The sequence below is a fragment of the Panthera pardus genome, unplaced genomic scaffold (assembly GCF_024362965.1).
Source record: "Panthera pardus isolate Hobbes unplaced genomic scaffold, ASM2436296v1 HiC_scaffold_1, whole genome shotgun sequence".
Taxonomy (NCBI): Eukaryota; Metazoa; Chordata; class Mammalia; order Carnivora; family Felidae; genus Panthera; species Panthera pardus.
In genome coordinates, this window is record NW_026526654.1 from 77,308,880 (window position 1) to 77,332,377 (window position 23,498).

A 23,498-nucleotide genomic window follows, 5' to 3' on the forward strand; every position below is an offset into this window, starting at 1 on the left:
TTAAAATAAACAAAATATTTGTAAAAACAGTTAAAAAAAAAAAAAGAACCTCAGGGACATATAGTACAAAATTAAAGATCTAATATAAATGTAATCCCAGTAAAAAAGAGGAATAGAAAATAAAAATATTTACAGAAATCAACAGCAATAAAAACTTTTAAAGTGCCTCCAAAAACAACACACTTAATTCCTCTCATCAAAATCCTATCAAATTTGGTGAGATGAGCTAAAGCAGTGCTGAGAGAGAATTCTACAGTGCTAGAAAAGAAAGAGCTCTCATTGGCCTAAGATTTCATTTATGAATTTAAAGAAAAACAAAACAAGTAGAAGAGTGGAAATACAACACAGAAATCAATGAAATAAAAAATTAGCAGAGCCAAATTTGTTTCTTTGAAATGATTGATAAAATTGATAAATCATTAGCTCAAGAGAATAAGAGAGAGAAAAAGAAAATAATGCAAATTGTCAGTACCTGGGATGGATTATCACTACAAATCCTACATTACAAACATAAAGACGTTAAAAGCATATTACAGAAATGTTTATGAACAACAGTATGCCAACAAATTCAATTACTTACATAGAATGGATAAATCCCTTGTAAAATACAACTTTCCAAACTGACACAAGATAAATGAAAATCCAAATAGCCCATATTTATCAAAAAGGTAAGTTCATTATCAAAAAACCTTCCAATAAAAAAAAGAACAGGCCTAGATATTTTCTATTGGTGAATTCTACAAAACTCATTAATAAAACAGGAAGAAGGAACACTTCCCAACCATTTTATGATAACCCCAGTAGCAAAACCTGACAAGGACATTACAAGAAAATAAAATTACAGACCACAGTCTCTCATGAACACAACCACAGAAATCCTTAATATTGTAAGCAAGCCAAGCCCAGCAATATAGAAAATGGAAAATGCAGCAGAGGTACCTCAGGATGAAAGCTGTTTTAACATTCAAAAATCAATGTAGCATTGCCACTGATAATGTAACATGGTAATCACTCTGGAAAACAATTTAGTAGTTTCTTAAAAAGTTAAACACACATTTACCATATGACCCAGCAATTTTAATACTATGTATCTATGGAAATGTATATCCACACAGACGTTTATACAAATATTCAAAACAGCATTATTAATAAAAGCTAAAAATTGGCAACAATTCAAATGTCCATAAACTAGTAAATGGACAGTCAGAATGCAGTATACCCCACAATGGAATCAGTGTTTGGCAATAAAAAGGAACATAAGTGAACCTCACATGCTAAATAAGGGAAGTCAAACATAAAGATGACATGTAGTGTGACTGAACAGGCAAATATAAAAAGAGTAAGTTAGTGATTGCAAGAGGCTTGAGGTGTGAATGAGGAGTGACATAAGTGTGCTTGAGCTTTCTTTGGGGGGGTGATGAAAATGTTAAAAAAGTACATTATGGTTATAGTTGAATGATTATGGAGAATACCAAGTCATTGACTTGTATGCAAAACAAAAACAAAAACAAAAACAAAAACATTAATTTTATAGTAAGTAAACTGTATCTTATGAAAGCTGCTTTAAAAAACATAATTATGCAGGGCACCCGGGAGGTTCAGTCGGTTAAGCATCTGCAAACATCTCAGTCATGATCTCACCATTCCTGCAATCGAGCCTCACATCGGGCTCTGTGCTGACAGCTCAGAGCCTGGAGCCTGCTTCGGATTCTGTGTCTCCCTCTCTCTCTCTGCCCCTCCCCTGCTAGCTCGGTCTCTCTCTCTCAAAAATAAATAAACATAGAAATTTTTTTTTAAATAAAATTCTATTTATAATAACATGTAACATCAATAAAGCACTTAGAAATAAATGTAACAAAAAATTTGTAATGCCTCTAAATTACAAACTACAAAACAAAACACTGCTGGGAGAAATTTTTAAAAGGCCTAAATAAATAAGAGATACACCATGTTCATGAAATGGAAAACTCAGGATTTTTAAGAAGTCAACCTCTCCCCCCCAACACCCTGCTTCTGCCAAGTTAAACTATACATTCTTGCAAATCTATTTATAATCTCCCAGGCCTCTTTGTAGACTGACCATGAATTCTAAAAGGTTTATGTAAATGTAACAACAACAACAAAGCATGACAACTAGAATATTCAAAGCTATCTTAGGAAAAGAAACATGGAGGATGCACAAACCACCCAATTTAAAAATTTATCATAAAGCTCCGGTAATCAAGATACCATAGCACTGGCATAAAGACTGACAAACAGGTCACTAGAACAGGATAGACTCACTGACGCTCCAATCAGTTTTCTACACAGGTGCTACAGTAATCCAATAGAGAAAGGAAAGTCTTTTCCACAAATAACAATGAAACAGATGGATATCAATATGGGGAAGAAAAATAAAACCTGGATCCATAACTCATACACAGACAAGAATTAATTTTATATAGATCACAGACTAAACAACTATAAAACTCCTAGAAGAAAACACAGAAGAATATCTGCATCATCTGTAGTGAAGATTCTTACAGGGCATATTCTTAAGGACACAGAAAGCAAAAACCATAAAGGAAAAAACTGATGAATTAGACTTAATCAAAATTAAAAAGCCTTTGTTCATGAAAAGATAGCTATAGATAAATAAAAAATTTAAAGACAAAAAATTTTCCAAAAACATATATGACAATGGAATGGTATGTAAGATATATAAAGAACTTCTAAATATTTTTTTTAATTTAAAAATGGCAGAACATTTGAACAGGTGCTTCGCAAAATATTAACAAACCACCAATTAAGGATATGAAAATATATTAATCATCATTAGCCATCACAGAAGTGCAAACTAAAACTACAATGAACTAAACTATTATACATCCATAAGAATCACTAAGAGCACTAACCATGTAAAATGCTGGTAAGAATGGGTTCTCTCACACAGTGTTGGAAGTACAAAATGTTTCATCCATTTGGAAATAGGTCTAACAGATTCTTGTTAAACCAAATATACACCATCTCTCTGACCCAGCAATTACATTCTTAAGTATTTACCCAAAGGAAATAAAATACAAATCCCCAAATGACTTTTGTATAAGAATGTTAAAAGAAGCTTTATTCTTTTATAATGGCCCCAAACTGGAAACAGCCCAGAGTTCCATCAACACAAGAATAAACTATGGTAAATTCACATGATAGTCTGCTACTCAGCAATAAAAAGTAACAAACTGCTGATAAACACAACAATATGAACAAATGGCAAAAGCACTATGTTAAATGAAAAGAAGCTTTACTGAGAAGAGTTTATTCATTTTGTCAGATCCCATTTATACAAATTCTATGACAATAGTCTATGGTGGGAAAAAACTTGAGTGGATGTCTCTGGGGATACGGGGTAGAGATTAACTGGTAGAGGGTATGAGGGAACTTTCTGAAGTGACTATAGGATTTTTTATCTTGATGGGGGTTTGGGTTACTCAGGTACAAGCATGTGTGAATACTGAATGTTATATTTAAGATTGATGTTTTCATCATATGTAGTTTGGAGGGGAGTGTTTAGGGAGACCATAACCAAATACTGAATTTGAAATAAAAGATATGTATAGCTACAACCTGATTTGAAATATATGCCAAAAAAAAAAAAAAAAAAGACCAAAAACAAGATGGATTGATGGATGGATAAGTGATAAAGTGAGTTCTGTAAAATGTAAATGGTAAAATCCAAGTGGTAAGATGACAAGCACAGGAAATATGAAAAAATCCTAAAGCTCATGAACCTTAGTCTGGAAAGTAAATGACTCCCAGTTATCAAGATGGAGAGAAAGAGAGACAGCACTAGCAGGGGAGGGGCAGAGAAGAGGGGGAGAGAGAGAATCTTAAACAGGCGCCACACTCAGTGCAGAGCCAGATGTGAGGTTCGATTTCACGGCAGTGAGATCATAACCTGAGCTGAAATCAAGAGTTGGACACTCATCCAAATGAGCCACCCAGGCGTCCCAAGATGGATTAATTTCTTTAAAGTACTGATTAATATTAGCACCTATTTCATAATTATGTACAATCTACATCCATTTACAGTTACACCTAAATACATAAGCGTAGGTATGTAAACAAGTAGAGAAGTCTCCTAGAAGTGAAATACAACTACAAAGCCTCAAAGTCTTAACATTTTTTTTTCTGGAGAAAAAAAGCAGCATGGGGTAGTTTGCAAAAGGCCACAATGAAAGAAATGGATCAGCTTTATGACCCCTATAACTCTTCATTCAGTACACTCCATACCAAAGATTCATCTTATATTTTCACTTAATCTTGCATGTCTCTCCTTTATAAAAGTTTCCCTGAGGTTCCACTCCCTAAAGATGTTAACCACCCCCCTCAGAAAGTCCATCATTCTTTGTATTTCTCTTATAAAAACTTATGAAATTTATGTCCACCAGGAAAAATAAAACTGTTAAAAGGCTTGGGCATCAGGCCAACTCTACCTGCATGACCCAAGATAAATTGCTTAATCTTGTTTCTTTGTATGTAAACTGTGGATAACAGAACTTTATCTCACAGGGTTATTATCAGATTATGGTGCTTAGCCTTCTTCATAAAGTACCAGATAAAAATTACTATTATTATTATTATTATTATTATATTACTATCTCCATATGAGCCTCAGTACCAACAACATTTAACAGGCATTCATTTTTTTAAAAAAATATTCAATTAAAAGAACTGAATAAACTATTCACGTGTCACTGACTGACAGACTATTGCTGTGGCCCATACCTATAAACACACTTAAGTAACTGCCCTTCCAGTTTTAAGATGATACTAGTAACTCATCTGTGGCTACTGACTTAAAACAAATGAGCTTTACTTTGGTTCTTTTTGTTTTATTTTATCCCTAAAATACAAGATTATTTTTCCATTACCCTCATTTTCATCACTATTTCTGCATGTACTCATAAGGGCAATTCTCTTCACTCCAATTCTCTTCACTCCCTAACCTAAGAGCTCACGACCACATCATCCAAGCAACTGAATAACAGCAAACCCAAGCCCTCCCCTTGCCATCACTTTAAAATGTTCGGTTCTGGCCCACTCCCCAAATTCCTTGTTTAGAGGCCTTCCAAATGTTCATCTTTACGCACATTTGAAACTTCAGTCATACTAAGTAATTAAATTAACAAGATAAATTGATTAATTGCTACCAGCATGATTATTCTTTCATTGTGAAATCTCCAGGCAAGAATAGGATACAATTTATACTCTGGCAAAAAGGAGAAATGAAAGGCAAAAACCAAGTTTTTAAATGTCCATGCCTTGATCTCTACTTCACAGCACTAAGTGCCACATTTCTATTCTCTCACTGCACAGCTCTCATAATGTGGAACCTACACAGTTTTCCTTAGTCATGGATATAAAACTCAAACGCAAGCCTCTAATTCCTTTAATAAAAAAAAAAAAAAAAAAAAAAAAAAAAAAAAAAACAAGAAGTGAGACTCAAAACAAAATAGAAAGATGAAAAACAGCATTCCAACAACAACACATTAGACAAAATATCACTAATTAAGGAATATGATAAAAATCATGGTCATTCAGAAAAATAACACCTACTAGTTGTTATCTGGTAGATAATACTCAAGCCTTCTTAATTATAGGACTAAAAATGAATTAGTATCTGAGAAGAACTGAAGTCTTTCTCAATGGATATTAAAACACACATTAGTAATCAGGTACCCATGTGGAAAAACTTCCTTGATCACTCACCAAGCATCCTAAAACAAAAATCTCTCTATGGTAGTACCACTGTACTACAGACATTTTCACTAAAATTACATCACTAATAACATCACTAATATTGTAACATGTTATTTTTAAAATTCTATAAAATAGTGTAACATCAGAAAAAAAATTTGAAGAAACAGAAGATACAATTCAAGTGTCATCTTCTTGGAGAAGCCAATCCCATTTAGAGCAAAGGGTCTACAAACTACTGCCTAGAAATCAATTCTAGCTTGCTGCTTCATTGTAAATAAGATTTTATTGAAATACCACCATGCCCGTTCATGGACATAGTGTTTAAGGTTGACCACAGTATAACTGAAATATATATGTTTGGTCTTTGCCCCAGTTCCTTGCACATAGCTTCAAAACCCTTGACATTTCATAGGTGTCCTTTGTTATCCATAATTAGTCCCTTTTGATTATACCTAATGTTATGCTAACAAGGTGACTCATGGTCAGTCCCTAGATAGTTTAAAAGAGAGGAGCCAGCCAATGAAAGACCAAGCATGTGAGCACAGGGCTGGAGACTGAGTTCAATTATGTGGTCAACAATTAAATCAATCACACCTACACAATGAGTCCACAAAAACTATTGAACAATGAGATTCAGGAAGCTTCCAGGTTGAACATATCGATGTGCTGAAAGGGTGCCCAGAAAGGGCATCGAAGCTCTGCGTACCCACTCCCCACCTCTAACATACTGACCTATATGTCTCTTCCATTTGGATCTTCCTGAGTTGCAGCTTTCATAATAAAACTAATCCTAAGTATGGTGCTCTCCTGAGCTCTGTGAGTCATTCTAGCAAATTACTGAACTTGGGGGGCGGGGCTATAGTCAGCCAGGCAGAAATGTAGGAAGCCCCACTTGTAGCTGGCATCTGAAATGGAGACAGTCTTGTGGGACCAAGCCCTTAGCTTATAGGTTTGCACTAACTCTAGTGTCAGAATTCAATATAATTATAGGACACCTAATTGAGGTCAGAGATTAGTGTTGCTACCTTCCCACTACAGCTGCAAAGTAGAGCAGTTGCAATAAACAAAGTATGGCCCATAAAGCCTAAAATGCCCGGATCTTTACAGAAAATATTTGCCTACTACTGTTCCAGGGAATTAGTCTCTCAAAGTCTCCTGTTTCAACACTTTTGGTACATATCACTAACACATTAACAATTATATTTATATATTTACTTGTCTATCTCCTCCAGGATATTACTACTTATGAATAAAAAATAGTTTCATTATCATCATATTTTTAGGACCAACTTCTTGGCATACAGTTGACAAAAGCTTAATAAAAATACCTATTTAAAAAAAAAACAAAAAAAAAAACTTCTTACAGCATGTTTCTGTCCCAGTGTATCTCTTTTGTTTTTTATTTGAGAGAGAGAGAGAGAGAGAGCATGAATAGGGGAGAGGGGCAGAGAGGGACAGAGAGAGAGAATCCCTAGCAGGCTCCATGCCCAGCACAGAGCCCAACATGGGGCTTGATCCCATGACCGTGGAGTCATGACCTGAGCCAAAATCAAGAGTTAGACATTGAACCAGCCAGGCACCCCCAGTGTATCTTATTTTCTATTTTAATATCAGGCCTATGTTCTGATTCTAAAAGAAAAAAACAAAACATTATTGAGAGATCATGGATTATTAGCATATTAAGGCCTGAGAGTACCACAAAATACTCTAATTCAATCTTTATTTTCAGTCACGCAAAATAAAGTCTACAACGCTTAAATGACTTGACCAACTAATTAGTAACAAAGACAAGATCAGAATCCAAGTCCAAAATCAATAATCTTTTCACTAACAATACCAAATCTTTCTAATGAGTGAATAAAAGCATCACAACATAAGTAAAACTAAACTTTGTTCAAAATGTACCCCCTAAAAGTACTCTCCATTCATGCTACTCAGAGTACCAGTCAATGAATGAGAAGGCTGAATCAGAACATGAATCAACACACTTCTTTCACAAAGAAAGTTTTGTTATGGAAAAAAAATATTTGAAATAAACAGTGTGCTTACTAACAAATTTGATTTACATTCTGGCACAAGCTCCTTATCTCCTCTCAGACCAAGAAACATTTTACAAATAGGCAAACCTCTTCTGGGGGCCACATTTTCAATAGCAATGTACTAAACAAACATTCAGTATTAAAGCAGAAACTGTTAAAAGTATAATGATCTTCAAATATACAATTTATATACACAGCTCCCACCTGAAAGGAATACGAGGGAAGGAAAATAACATCTATTTCATTCCATATATAAGGATTTTCTTATATATCCATATATATATGCAGTGTAGATACAGACATAAAGAGGAAGACAAACAGAAGCTCAGAGAGATGTAATACTTGGCTCAAGGTCACAAAGCAAAGAAGAGGCAGAGCCAGGATTTGAATTCAGATTAGTCATTCCACAAAGGCCAAGCTCTTTACAGAAAACCAGGATACAAAAACAGATTTGACTCAAATAGCATTTGCACATTAATTCATAAATCTAAATATAGTCCAGCACATCAATTCATAGCTGTAAAAGGCCTAAAAGGAGCAGGTACAGGATGGATCTAGAAGAAGCACCCACTATTTATACAGACTTCACCACTGAACAGGCTGTCCTCTCTGACCAATCCTGTTGTTTCAAGGAGAGAAACACAAGAAATACTGAAAGAGTAAGACAATACTAGTCTATCTAATCAGATCACCTTACACGGAATGTACATACGTATTGTTTTGCTCTTGTCACTCTTGCCAAAACTTCTCCTCCACACTGCCCAAAGTCCTGAGCTTCCAATTTACCCAGCTTCATTTGTCTCATGTGTAAAAGGGGACAGAAACGCCTATTTCATGGAGTTACTACCTTAATTGAAAATACTTTATTTTCTCTATTGTAAGAAATATTTTTCATATATTAACATTTCTGAAATCAACATGTAACTCATAATTGATGTGTACATTTAATGTAGTAGTGTTTCCTTTCTTACCCCTAAGTGCTATTATTAAATCAGTAACGGTCAACTGCATAGCAGAATACCTAACAAAAACTTGTAACTACTATCATTATTTTATTATGTTTGGTGGAAATAAGCAACAGATTCTGGTTTTGAAAGCAGCTCATTCCAGAACTTTTCTTTATGTACTCATAAAAGCATACATGTTTAAAGCATTATTTTTATTTTTCCTGCTCTCCCTCCACCTTGACGTCTAGAGACCTTGATTTTGCCAACTGCAGTTTGCCAACCACATCACATTTTAAGTGACTCCTGAGTTTGTTGACAGATTAATGTATTTAAAAGATAACTAATGTAATGCAAAAACTGGAAATACTTAACTTCCTGAAAACTGTCTCTGACTCTGAATTAGAGAAGAATCCAGTAGAGACAGAAGCTTAAGCTAAGTCCTAAGGATAGGCAGTAATTTGATGGGAGAGAAAAACATTGCTACAAAGAAGGTACTACTTTAAACATACTATGCTGATCCAAATTTCCAGATGTAGATAGAATACTCTCACTCTACCCGATCTACTCAGCAAACGCCTGCTCACCCTTCAAATCCAATCTCAAGAGAATCCTCTACCTTAAAGTCTTTCCTGACTTCTGCAAACAGTTTTGTCACTTTCTCTTCTGTGATGTTGTATTCTAATACACACTTTTTCTTGAGATAACAGGAGAAATAAAAGGCAGAACAAACACTTGAATTCAGATTAGTCAAGCGACAAAGGCCTGATCACATTATTCAGTATTTTTTAAATTTACACATCAGTCTCTCTTTTTAGAATCTGAAGTCTTTAAAGAAAAGATTCATCTTTCCAATCCCTTTCTACCCCAGGTTTGACCATACTATTCCTAGGAATAAGCAATTTAGCTCCCAGTCACCACTGAGAAATAAAAATATGTTTAATCTCCTTCTCCTCTCCACTGGGTATTTATAAATCTTTCAAGGTTTAGAACATCCAAGAATGTTGCTGAAGTATATATACTCTTAAATTTTAATGGAAGAAGACAACACATATCGCCAACTCTCAAAAACTAGACAATTATCCAAATGCATCGTGCTAGCTTTGAGGCAAGACATCCCAAGAACACTGCTGTGACGCGTCCTCTACTCTGGACACTGCTGTGAATCACCCAGAAGCTTCTTACAACAGTTCTTTCTCCAGTCCAATATTTCTAGCACCCGCTGGTCCCAATGTTGTTCCAGTATTAATTTGATCCAAGGGGTATCAAGTGTTTGCCTACTAATCACCTAGTCACCTAGATAATGCTCTTCCCCTGGCTCTTCCTGCACATGGAAGTGAGAAAATAAATTTCTGCTGTTCAAGCTATCTGTTCTGTGACAGCAGCCTTAGCAAATTAGCACACCAGCCAAGCCCAGGTAACTCAAGTTGAATATAATAAAAGGAATAATTGCTAGATTAGAAATTCAGAGACCTGAAATCCAGTCCTAAAGCATGGCAATTTAAAAACTGTGTAACCCAGATTAAACCAGTAACTTTCCTGTGCCTAGGTTTCCATATCTGAAAACCAGATAATCTTTGAAACTTTATCATGTACTAGCATTCCAGAATTCTAGTATTCAAAATCAGGGTCCTATTTAAAATATGGTGCTCCCGGGGCGCCTGGGTGGCTCAGTCGGTTAAGCGTCCGACGTCAGCTCAGGTCATGATCTCACAGTCAGTGAGTTCGAGCCCCGCATCGGGCTCTGTGCTGACAGCTCAGAGCCTGGAGCCTGCTTCAGATTCTGTGTCTTCCTCTCTCTCTGCCCCTGCCCTGTTCATGCTCTGTCTCTGTATCAAAAAAAATAAATTTTAAATATGGTACTCCTGACAATACTAAAATTAGCACTCTAAATACAATAGGGGACTCTGATTCTGATAAATCAAATAAATAACAAACTGTTATGTCCTGCTTTCCAGGTAAAGTTATGGCTACTTCTCAACTTCTGTTTTAGTAAACAGGATAAACACGAATTTCCAGAAAGTATATTTTCACATATATTTTCTAACAGTAATTCATAACAAGTAGTCATTTCTTTCATTAAGAAACAGTCTAGCAAATAATTCAAGCAAATATCTAGTAAAACACGTTAGAAATAATTTTCATCCAACCAATTCTTACATTTTATTGTAACTGCTTCTTCAACTCTGAAGCAATGTTTACAATTTGCCTTCCAAAGTATTTGCTGACAATAAGATGCATTTTAATTTGTTGCCATATTGATTTCTATGAATTATTTAGGCAATTTTTACCAGAGCAGGGAGAACAAGTTTTTCCCCAATGAGATGTGGTTTTTAAATTATTGCTATTAAGTCAATGCATCAGTTAGGATGAGGTTTACTGATACATAACAAGAAAACCGAAAACATGAGTGGTTCAAACAATATAAAGATTATATATGTGTGTGTCAGCATGTATAAATATATATTTGTATATGTATATATACACACACAGATGCATACATATAAAGAAAGAAAACATGCTAGAACATTAGTTTATTTCTATCCCTCCAATGGTTCATTTATTTTTAAGATATTCCCTTCTAAACCAGTGCTGCCCAGTGAAAATATTATGTAAGCCATATATAATTTAAAATTTTATTAACCACAATAGAAGAAAATGTAAAGAGAAACAGGAGAAATTCAGTTATATTTCATTTAACCCAGTATATGTAAAACGCCATTTTAACATGTAATAAATATTTTCAAATTATTATGATTTTTATACCAAGTTTTCAAAGTCAAGTGTGCGTTTTATGCTTTCAGTACATTTCATGTGCTCACCAGCCACACGTGGCTCGTGTCTACCCTATGACTGCACAGCTCTAGACAGACCTAGCCAGCTTTCAAACCTCAGCTCAAGCATAACTGCTTGTGTGAAGCCTTCCCTTGATGCCTTCCTTTGACTTCATTAGTACATTTCTCCTTTCAGTGTGGCCCACCATAACCTGATTCGTTTCTATCATAGAATTTACAGATATAATTGCCTGTAATTATCACCCTCCATAGCATTAAACACTCTAGGGCAGGGATTTGTCTTGATCATTGTATCCTCAATGCCTAGCATTACATATGGTGAGTACTCAATAAATATTTGCTTGAATAAAAGGGATAGGCAGTCAGATATGAAGGGCAGGTTGAAAATGAGTACATACAGTCAGACCCAGTAGACCAGTATTTAAATGGGGGTGGAAAGAAGGGCACAGAAGAAGTAACTATGAACAAAAGAACTAGATAACCTGCAAATTAAATATAGTACTCTACCCTGAATACTTAAATCAATTAGAAAATAAGTCAAGCCAACTATAAAATAATATAATTCAATAACAGTATATATTAAACATTAATCTCTATCACAGTATAAAGCAAAACTTTTCTAAGATCTCTGCTTTTTCCTTAGGAATAAACTACATTAACACAGTCCCTTTTTAACAACTAGTAACATATCACAAACGATACATGTAATTATTAAATTCTATCCTCATATACTACCTCCCCATTAATATATCTTTATGCCTTTTACATATGAAGATAATAAATTAAGGCTCTAAGGTACAAAATACATTATCATATTGACCCAGCCCCAACCACTCTCTCCCTGGAACTGAAATCTATGTTGCAAATGTCTATGTCCCATACATTCTAGGCAGGTCATTTTCAATTTATTTCAGTTTGGCAGCCTAATTTTTCAATGTAATTGGGTTCAGCTGTCATTCTGAATGACAGTTTGTCATGCAGTAACTAAAATACATTAGTTTACCTTTCAGAGCGCAATTACTAATCAGGTTAAATATTATTTCTGGAATTTTAAAAAAGCCCAATATAATTAATTTTTAAAATCAGCAAATCTGACTAAAATATATTTGCTCAACATAATTCCTATAAAAGTATCTAAATGAGTATTTTCACTGAGAAAATAGCTTCTTCACAGCTACTCAACCCATCCCTGAAATAAGTCAGTCATCCTAAAAATGAATGCTTTTTGATCCTAAGGCCCAAATGAGGAAATGGTAATAGTTCAAAACAACTCCAAGACCATTCAGGCAATATTACTGAACTGTGACCAATTAGTTTAGTCAGTCCCTGTGTGGTACTAATGAGACCAAGGAAATGGGTTACATTTCCATTTGAATCTAAACTTAGTAAAGTGAATGGTTAAAAGACTGAATCTACAATCCCACCCAATTAGGGTCTGCTGTCTGCCAGGTTGATGACTTCAACAATAATAGCAATGAAACAAGCATGTGAATAGATTAACAGCTAGGGGGAAAAATTCACACCTTAGCATGGAACAGATACTCCAAAGAAACTTGCAATGTGAAAAAGTCACACTTTGATAAAGATGAATCATTAAAGCTCAACTCTTAAAAACCAAGACAAGTAAATATGCTACCTTATAAATAGTTTCTACATTATTACATATAATATTTGACCTAACATATTTTTCTGGAACATTCTTTCAATTCTGGAATGCTACATAATGAAAAACTGTAATTTGGTTGGCAGAAAGGAAAAACCAGAGTCCTTTCAGCAGTAGGAAGGAACAGGATTTCCTTACAGAGGAAGAAAAAGTTCACCAAAACAGTTAACACCAGACCAGTTAAGAAAAAGACTTATTTGTGGTGATCCTGAAACTGAACTATATCAAGCTAGCTTGAATCTTCTAGATTTCGGAAAACCATTAACTCAACTTTGATAAAATGTTAATTTTTAGAGTTCTGATTTTATGAGACTGATGAAATTGAAAATAATTTAACACACTCAGTGCCCATCATCTCTTCCTCCACCTTCTCTCTTAATCATGAACTACAAATGCCCAACAGAAATCTAGCTCCTTCTCCTCACATGCAGTAAAAGGGTAAGCAATGAAAACTAAACTCACCTCCTCTCTCCACAGGGCTGAAATTTACACAAGTTTACTCAATTGTATTTAAATTACAACTTCACTCAGTAAATTATACATGTCATATACCCTATCATCACCACCTTTTCAAATCTCAACCTACACGTTTAAAAAAAATAATAATCATTGAGTGCTTACTTTGTATCAGACCCATCACCAGGCATCAGGAATCTCTTCCCATTGTCCCTTCCCTCAATCATAACTTAAAAATTTGAAATCTATCCCCTTCTTACTGATGAACATACTCTAATAGCAGTGTTAAGAGTGAATCTTTTTTTTTTTCTCCTAAGATAATGGGCAAGGGAGCACCTGGGTGGCTCAGCTGGTTAAGCATTCAACTTCAGCTCAAGTCATGATCTCATGGTTCATGGGTTCCAGCCCCACGTAGGGCTCTGTGCTGACAGCTCAGAGCCTGGAGGCTGCTTCTGATTCTGTCTCCTCCTCTCTCTGCCCCTTCCTCGCTCTCTCTCTCTTTTTCTCTCTCTCTCAAAAATAAATAAACATTAAAAAGATTTTAATAAAAGAAGATAAAGGGTATGATAGCTTAGAAAATCATGCAAAGTGTAATTTATTTCCCAAAGTTTTCAACACAAGACCTAATTCCTGAGTCACCTGTATACCTAACAATTAAGTTAGCTATAGACAAAAACTAGAAGAAATATAATGTGAACCACATATATGATTTAAAAGTTACCTAATAGCCACATTAAAAGAACTAAAATGGAACAGGTGAAGTTAACTCACTTTATAAATTAATAAATAACCCAAGTGGCAATATAACCAAGATAATTTCATTTCAACATGAAACCAACATAAAAATTAATGAGATATTTTACATTATTTTCCTCATCTAAGTCTTTGAAATGCTGTATTTAAACTTAAAGCATATCTAAATTCTTATTAGCTGTGTTGTAAGAAGTGCTTGACAGCCACAAAACACAGGGGCTTCTACCCTGGACAGTACAGCTACAGATAAGCCAAAAGAAGAAGCACTTTAAAACAAGTAGTAAATATATGAAGAGACAAACTTACAATGAGACCAAGTTTTCAATAGACTTTAAAATGGCATAAACATAGCCATGACTGATAAATCTTTACTAAGTTATTTAAGATAAAGTAGGCCTATACTGCAGGGGTATAAAAGAGGATGGATAAATTATGTTATTTCTTAAAAATAAAGAAAAAAGCAGTTAAAACTAAAGATTCACCTTCAGAAGCTGTATACTACAAAAATGAGTTCAAATAAATAGGGGCATGCTCTCTAGAAGCTTCTAACTAGGTACATAAGATGAAAGACACGTTTTAGAAGGGCACCTGGGTGGCTCAGTCTGTTAAGCATGAGACTTCAGCTGAGGTCATGATCTCACACTTGGTGAGTTTGAGCCCCGCCCTGGGCTCTGTGCTGACAACTCAGAGCCTGGAGCCTTCTTCAGATTCTGTGTCTCCCTCTGCCCCTCCCCCATCTGTGCTCTGTCTCTCTCTCAAAAATAAATGAACATTTAAAAAAAAAAAGATAAATTTTAGAGAAAAGCGTTTTTTTTTTTTTTATTTTAAAACAGACTGTTCAATGCAGGCAGATTAACAAAAAACCTCTTAAGAAAAAAATAAATTACAGGTTGTTGTATTTTTTTTAATGAAGGAGAAGTTGAGGTAAAATCACTACTGAATATTCTATAAGAAATTGGAATCACTGCAACAAATTGCTGCTGTCTTCCATAATTAATTAATTTTTTAGATGACAAGAATTATTCATGTTTGAGTATTATTCCTGGTCTTTCTTTCCCTGTGCCTACTCAAGAGAATTCTGGCTTGGCCTGCTGAGTCTCTTACTCCTGCCACCCTGAGACTGTCTTACCAGTCTAAATGGAAATTATTTTAGGCTTTGTAATATAGAGAGAAGAAAGGAATACTAAGAATTTACAAGGTTAGAACTGTGTGCTGATTTTTTTTGACAAGTTCTAGGATAAGAGGATCAAAAGCAGCTATACTATGGAAACAAAGCAAAGAGAGAAAACGTAAATTTTTAAGAAATATTACTATGGTCTCTGTATCTCTATTCCACATAATATTCAAAAATAGGAGTAACGAGCCTGAGTCATATAGAAATTACTTTTTCTTATTGGAGGCTGTTTTTCATTTCCATCAACAAAGAGACTGATACATACAGATCCTGAATTTACAAATGTAACCTACAAATACAGTCTCCAGAGTATCTTATCTGTGTTGCCAATGGAGACTGGTTTGAATAAAAAACTCTTACTCTTTGAAGACATATGCTAAGTGAAATAAGCCAGACAAAAGGAAAAATACTGTAGGATGACACTTATATGAAGTAACCAGAATAGTCAAACTCACAGGGACAGAAAGTACAATAGTGGTCACCAGGAACCGAGGGAAAAGGACTGGGGAGTTACTATTTAGTGGGTACAGAGTTCCAATTTGGGAATATAAAAACAGTTATACCGGTGAATTTTCTCACAATCAAAAAGACATAAAGACTTTGAACAAACTGAGTTAGCTTTGAAATAAACCTAGTAATAATGACATTTGAAAAAATAAAAATTAAGAAATAATTCTTACTGACTTCTAAAGCCACATACCACCATTAAAAATATGTATTCTTTATTAAGATACTCATGCCTATTTGTTGAAAATAAGTGTGCTGGATGCATAACATTATTTTAAGAAATTGACATGGTAAAGCAGTAGCTAAATTAATATAGCATAGTGAAAATAGTTTTTAAATGTTAGTAATCAAAGTATTCATTTAGAAATATTCATTTCCCAAATACAGTACTTACATTTCTTCTTGGTTGGATAAAGTAAATAACAAACATTTTAAAATGTAGGAGCTTCATGCATTAAACCCCATGGTATCTCTCTGAAAATTATCTGTGGAGTTTCAGACATGAGGACAGTTGGGGACACAGCAATTTGGAAATAACATGAACAACAGGTTTTATAGAATACCTGGGAACACCGCAGCTTATGTCTACTCTATTATCCTAGCCTCATGCATATGGCTACAAGGTATCCAAGGGAAAAGTCTGTTTCTTCTAGCAAGAGCTCAACTAAATGGAGATTTAGCAAACTATTTTTTTGTGTGTAGCTCTCCTCGGCTACTTATGAAGCCCAGTTATCTTACCACTCATAGAAATACCTGCCAAGCCAAGCATTAAGGACAACGAACATTATTCAGATGAACATATATGAAATTCATATCCAAATAATTAATTTTTAGTACAAGCAAAATATCAGTATCTTTAATAGGACAATAGTTAATTACACATTTCAAAAAGAAGTCAATGCAATTAGTTTTTCCCTATTCACCTTTAGTTTCTCTTCTGAATTATGATACTCTCAAAATAAGTCTCCTTTATCCTCTGCCAGTATGAAACATTCCTTTAATTTTTTTTAAGATTTTATTTTCTGGGGGGCTCCTGGGTGGCTCAGTTGGTCGGGCGTCTGACTCTGGCTCACATCACAGTCTCGCAGTTCGTGACTTCAAGTCCCACATTGGGCTCTGTGCTGACAGCTCAGAGCCTGGAGCCTGCTTCAGATTCTGTGTCTCCCCCTCTCTCTGCCCCTCCCCCACTCATGCTCTGTTTCTCTCTCTCTCTCTGTCAAAAATAAATAAACATTAAACAAAATTTTTTAAAGGTTTTATTTTTTTTATGTTTATTTTTGAGAGACAGAGTGTGAATGGGGGAGGGGCAGAGAGAGAGAGGGAGGCACAGAATCTGAAACAGGCTCCAGCCTTGAGCTGTCAGCACACAGCCCGAAGCGGGGCTTGAACCTATGAACCATGAGATCATGACCTGAGCTGAAGTTGGACGCTTAACTGACTGAGCCACCCAGGCGCCCTAAGATTTTATTCTTTTTAAGTCATCTCTACCTCCCTTGTGAGGCTTGAACTCATGAACAAGAGATCAAGAGTCACATGCTCTACGGACTAGGCCAGCCAAGCACCCCATTCCTGTATTTTTATATGTTATTCATTATTTATTGAACGCCTACTATGTATACATAATTATTACACAATAGTAAAACAAATACTGTTTCTGTCAACAGTCAAAAGAAAGGATAAGTACATAGGAAAAAGATATACCCCCCTATGTCAAAGAGCCAATAGATCAGAAGTCTGGGAGCATGCAAATATGATCCCTACATACATAGAGCTCCTGAAATAATACACTGAATTGGACTCAAATAAATTTTACACCTCCCCTGAGCAAGCCTGAGAGGGGAGAAAAATGTGAACACTCATGGAATAAAAACAGGGGGATTTCTATAAGAAGAATTAACTATAGTTAACATCAGAGGACAAAACTGTGAGGTCCCTCATGACCTGTCTCCTTGTGCAAGCTATCCTCTCTTTGTAGAAACTTTTCCACCCCTACCCCTTTAATCTTGAGAAACAGCTCTTGTCCTTTAAGATCAAGTTCAAAATTACTTAACAATGTGACCTTCCTAGACTCCCCCAGGAAAAAAGTTAGTAGATCCATGGTCACCATGGCATTTTGTTTAGATCTTTGTAATATCACTTTTTACTATTATAATTTATCTGCTTATTTTTCTATTTCCTATGCTGAACCTCTAGTTATTTAAGGTAGGAACTATGTAATTCTTTTTTATATGCCCAATGAGTATCTTTACTCTGGCAACAGAACACTTAAGTTAGGAGGGGCGCCTGGGTGGCTCAGTGGGTTAAGGGTCCAACTCTCGATCTCAGCTCAGGTCATGATCCCACTGAGCCCCGCATGGCACACATGCACTGAGAGCAAAGCCTGCTTGGGGTTCTGTCTTTCCCTCTCTCTGCCCCGTCCCCGCTTGTTCATTCATTCCCTCCCTCTCTCTCTATCTCTCTCTCTCTCTCTCATATAAATAAACTTAAAAAAAAAAAAGAAAAGAACACTAGGTTAGGATTACTCAGTAATTTATTTAACCATCACTTTAAGTATCCAAGCCTGTCTGAGTGAAAAACAAAAACAAAAACAAAAACATCCTTCTGTTTGAAAGTTATAAACTGAAACTACAAATTAGCTGAGCAAAGTGGAACTGCAGGCACCAAGATAAAAAGAAAAAAACAAAAAACAAAAAACAAAAAAACCCCAAAACACTGGACTAAGAGGGAATTTAGATGTTAATTCCTAGTCTGTCAACGACCACAGGATCTTAACCTACCTGGTTCTCTTTCCTCACCTAGTCAAGTGATAGGGTCAGGCTATTCACCAGATGCAAAGACTATAAAATTCCTTACCCATCCCAAATTTAAACTTTCTTTTAATCATAAATGATGCATATATATACCTAAATATCTTTATCTCCCCCACCCTTGAGAAAAATAAAAACTGAATGTTAAAAAAGAAGCACACATAGAAATTAAAATAACCATAAAAGCCAGTGAAGACAGGATTTATACCCAGGCCAAAAGTGACCAAAACAAGCAAACTATTTCAAAGGTGCAAAAATCCCCATTCAAAAAAAAAGTTCAATAAGCAGCACAAAATTCCAGACTCCATGATAAGTACTCAGGATACCAAGGTGAATAACACAATGTTCTGATCTCAAGGGATTCAGAGTCTCTAGGGCAGTCTGAAAGGTAAACAAATATTTAAAACACAATGTGCAAGTGCTGAATTTGAGGGATGTACAAAATGTTATGGGAGAGAAAAGGATGAGAGGCAGAGCTTTTAGGGGGAGATCAGGGAAGGTAGTATGGTCTAAGGAGACAATGAGAACTAAATCTTGGAACATAAGTAGGTGTTCTTTAGACAAAAGATGGAAGAACACGATGTCTTGAGAAATGCAATAATTATTTAAGTAACAGTCAATATGGTATAATAAAAGAAACATTTTTCTATTGATGACTTATCCCATAAGATTTTTAAAACAATTTAAATAGTTTAAATTCAAGGACTCTGAAAAGGTAAAGTTATACAGAATTAGTACAAAAATCATGTAAAATAATCTTATGGTATTTTATGATAGAATATTGCTTATATAATTGAAGCTGAAAATACTTCTAAGATACCAGACCTAGCTTAACTTGGAAAGATGCCTTTTAATTTCATTGAAGATTTTATTATTAATGTCAAGATGATAAAATGAGATAATGCATGTCATATGCTTTACATAGTGCTTGGCACATAAGGAGTCAATAAGTAAATGTAAGCTGCTATCACTGTTATCATCATTAAAGGTTTCTTATATTTTTTTACCGTTTATCCATTATGGAGAGACAGAGACAGAGTGTGAATGGGAGAGGGGGAGAGAGAGAGAGAGAGAGAGAGAGAATGAATGAATCAGAAGCAGGCTCCAGGTTCTGATTCTGATTCTGTTCTGAGCTGCCAGAACAGAGCCTGATGCAGGACTTGAACTCATGGACCATGAGATCATGACCTGAGCCGAAGTCAGACACTTAACTGACTGAGCCACACAGGCACCCCAAAGGTTTCTTATATTTTAAAGAACAACATACTTGGAAATGGAACATCTAGCTTTGAGTCTCATTTCTGCAACTAAACTGCTTTGCAAACTTGGACAAGCCACTTAACTTCAGCCACAGTTTACTTGATATATTAAAGTAAACTCAGATTTCCTTCAGAGGGGTTAGGAGAGAATATTAAAAACATAAGGTATGAAACCAAACCCAATCTATAAATGCCGATTACCTCCCCACAAGTGAAAATTTTTAAGATTACGGTAGAAACACATATATGCCATCTTTAAATCAGCTGCAAGTTGTTTCTCTCAGAAAATGAACGTATTTGCTGAAGACAAATATATCCATTTACACTTCCATAAAATTTGCTATTAATCAATGTCTGCTCTACTTTAGTAAACTGAGAGAGGAATCCTAATTACTGAAAATTATATTACCTAGACGTAGAATAATTCCTATTATAACTTATTTGTTTTATCCAAGCAAATGATATATGTGGTGGTTCATTTAATTAATACTAATATATAACAAATCTACTCTTTCTACACAAAATAAATATACTTATGCATACTTTTATTCTGGTTCAAAGTAATAAAGTACCAACATTCAGCCTGATGAAAACCAGTTACCATTTATAAAACTATATAACCAATTATTCCCCAAAACTGAAAATAAATAGTTCACAATACAGTTTTTGCTAGAATCACTTTTGTGTACAAACCCACCAAACTGTCCTGCATTCATTGTGATTTCCTATAAACAGTTAGTCCTTAGTCCTCGACGAGAAGCGTTCCCTACTACAGAACCAACTCTCTGAGGCTGGCTGGACCTTCCCTTCCTCTGCTACTTAATTCCTAGATTTTTCTAACTACTTCACACTTCCTGCAGCCTTAGTTTCCACATCTATAGAGAAGGAATCATATCTGAATAAGAACTTATTCTGAGGACCAGCTAACACAGTACAATTTCACAAGTGTATTTTAAACAGTAAAGAGATATTAACATATCGGCTAATATTATTTTCCAAAACAACTCATCACAAAATAGTTCTTAATCCCCTAACTTGCCCCTTAGGCTTGTTACTCAAGTAGTCTTCTAAATATTTAAGCTAATACTCCCAGGGGGAGGAATTATTTACCTAGGATCACTATTATGTCCTACTACATCTCCATGTGAAATTTAGCCACGTGAGGGAAGGAAGAAATCAAAGTGATTCCAGGCAAAGGAACTCGTGTTACTTCAGGTCTATTCCTTCCCCAGTTTTCCATCTTCCATACTCAAAATAGGTAACTGAGAAAAAGTACCCCATGAACTGTTAAAGACTATGCCAGGATGCAGAACAGACTCCCCATGTTTCACTAGGAGAACATGATCTGTGAGTACTTGAGATCCCTTCTTTGAGAGGTTCACCAGGTTCAGAAACTCAAAACTAAAAGAATAGAGCTCAGCTTTATTTAAATCATTATCTTTTTTCTATGATCAGATAATCCACAGACTCAAGATAAGAATTAAAATAACAGTAGTAAGCACTAAATAAACTGTGTACCAAACACTTTACATACATTTATTTCATTTAATCTGTCCAACAACCTTGAGGTAAATACCCTTTTTTACACATAAGGAAACTGAGGCACGTAAATTTTTAATAGCTGTATCGTATTCCACAATATGGATGTAAAGTGATTTATGTAACCTTTTCTTATTCTTGAACATTTAGGTGGTTGCCATTTTTTTTTAGTATCATAAAACTACATGTATCCCTCATACTTGTCCACAGGTAATTCTTCCTTAGCCTAAAGAACTAAGGATGACTGAAAGAACCTTTTTTAATTTTTTTTAATGTTTATTCATTTTTGAGAGAGAGAGAGAGCAAGCAGGGAAAGGGCAGAGAGGGAAACACAGAATCCGAAGCAAGCTCCAGGCTCCAAGCTGTCAGCACAGAGCCCGACATGGGGCTTGAACCCACAAACCGTAAGATCATGACCTGAGCCAAAGTTGGACGCTCAACCAATTGAGCCCCAATGACAAGAACCTCTTTAGATCTCTTGATACATATGGTTAAAATGTCATTCAGAACAACTCTAACATTTTACATGCCCTACAACATCATTTAAGATTATTTTAGCATGCCAAGGACACAAGGGTAATTTTCTTTTTAGTCACCTGTTTTTCATTGTATATCACTATTATGTTGTTATTTAGTAAAAATAAATTTCTATATTAATTAGCAATGTATATTGCTTTCTTGAATTACAACAAGTCCATTGCCAAGTTAATATTTTTTGTTTTGTCCTATGATACTTAATATCTAAGGTTTTTTTTAATTTAATTTAGAATACTGCTCAGGAATCATTGGGGTGTAACGGATAGAAACCTAACTTAAACTGGCTTGAGTAAGACAGGAAATGTATTAGCTTAATGCATTGAAAAGTCTGTGATATAACTGACTTGAAAAGTTCCAAAGATGTCATGGTAATCTATCTCCAGGTTCTAGGTGCTTCTGTGATAGGTCCGTTCTCAAGCATACTCTGCCTTCAAGGCAGATTCCCAAATATAGACTTACATTCTAACATCTTATCAACCGCAATCGTCAGTATCTTTTTTTGTTGTTGTTGTTGTTGTTGTTGTTGTTGTTGTTGTTGTTATTTTGGTTTTTTTCTCTGACAGAATTAAGTTACCAAGCTGCTCACATGTGCAACTATATTTTTAACCAAAAGCTGTTACTGATGATCCAGGTCCAGGTTCTGTTTCTGATCCAGGAAAAGAGAAAGGAATCCAGGGAAACCTCAAACCATAGAAGGCAAGAATCAAGAAGGGATGACTCCCCAAAGGAGTGTGAAAAAACTAGAACGGTTAGCAACGGAAAGAATGGATGTTACACAGCCAAAACCAACAGAAAATTGTAACATTCTAGCCCATGGCTGCCCATACACCTTACAAGCTCCCTTCTTTCCATATATGTATAATTTTTAACACCCGTGTTTAACAATGTTACTACCTTAGCCACAGGAGAAACATACTTATCACTTCAAAGGGTTACAAGGTGAGAGGGGTTGGGGAAGAGACAAAGACAATGTCAAGTTGCTGCATCAAGCTACAAGTCTAAAATCTTTGCACTATGAACAAAGATTATTCTTTGGTCAGATCCAAACGTGCATTCTTTTTGGTGGTACCTTATTTTCTGAAAACATATAGCTACATAAATTTAACTATCTCCCTGATACTTAACATACTATGGTAAAAGAACATAAATAATAACTGCCTCTTAGGAGAGTGGTGAAGATAAACCATGGTCACTGATTCAAAGCATAAACCAGACACTACTGGTGAGAGTAGCAAGAATTCCTTACCCTGGCAATGGAGTTCCTTGTTCAGCCAATTTGGATGTACTCA

At 35.2% G+C, this 23,498-nt stretch overlaps 1 protein-coding gene across 8 annotated transcripts in view; it reads right to left on the minus strand.

The window, feature by feature from the left end:
* The window catches only part of NBEA (neurobeachin), a 678,493-nt gene that overhangs the window by 647,509 nt on the left and 7,486 nt on the right, over positions 1-23,498 (minus strand). The window lies entirely within an intron of this gene.